Raw genomic sequence first — 205 nt, forward strand, 5'->3', positions numbered from 1 at the left:
CAAACTTAATGGTAAAAAATACCGTTTCGAGTCTTCGCGAAGGATATATTTTGAGAAGATGTTAATGCGTATGACTGTCCGGTCTTCCAAGAAAGTGTTTTATCGAGGAAGGAAATTTTGTCGAAGAACAAATCTTCAGGCGTCTGCGACGTCTTGCGAGGCTGAAGATTTGTTATTCTTTCGTATGCCGCGTTTCGTGCTTGAA

This window comes from Brassica oleracea, chromosome C4 (genome assembly GCF_000695525.1).
Source record: "Brassica oleracea var. oleracea cultivar TO1000 chromosome C4, BOL, whole genome shotgun sequence".
Classification (NCBI taxonomy): Eukaryota; Viridiplantae; Streptophyta; class Magnoliopsida; order Brassicales; family Brassicaceae; genus Brassica; species Brassica oleracea.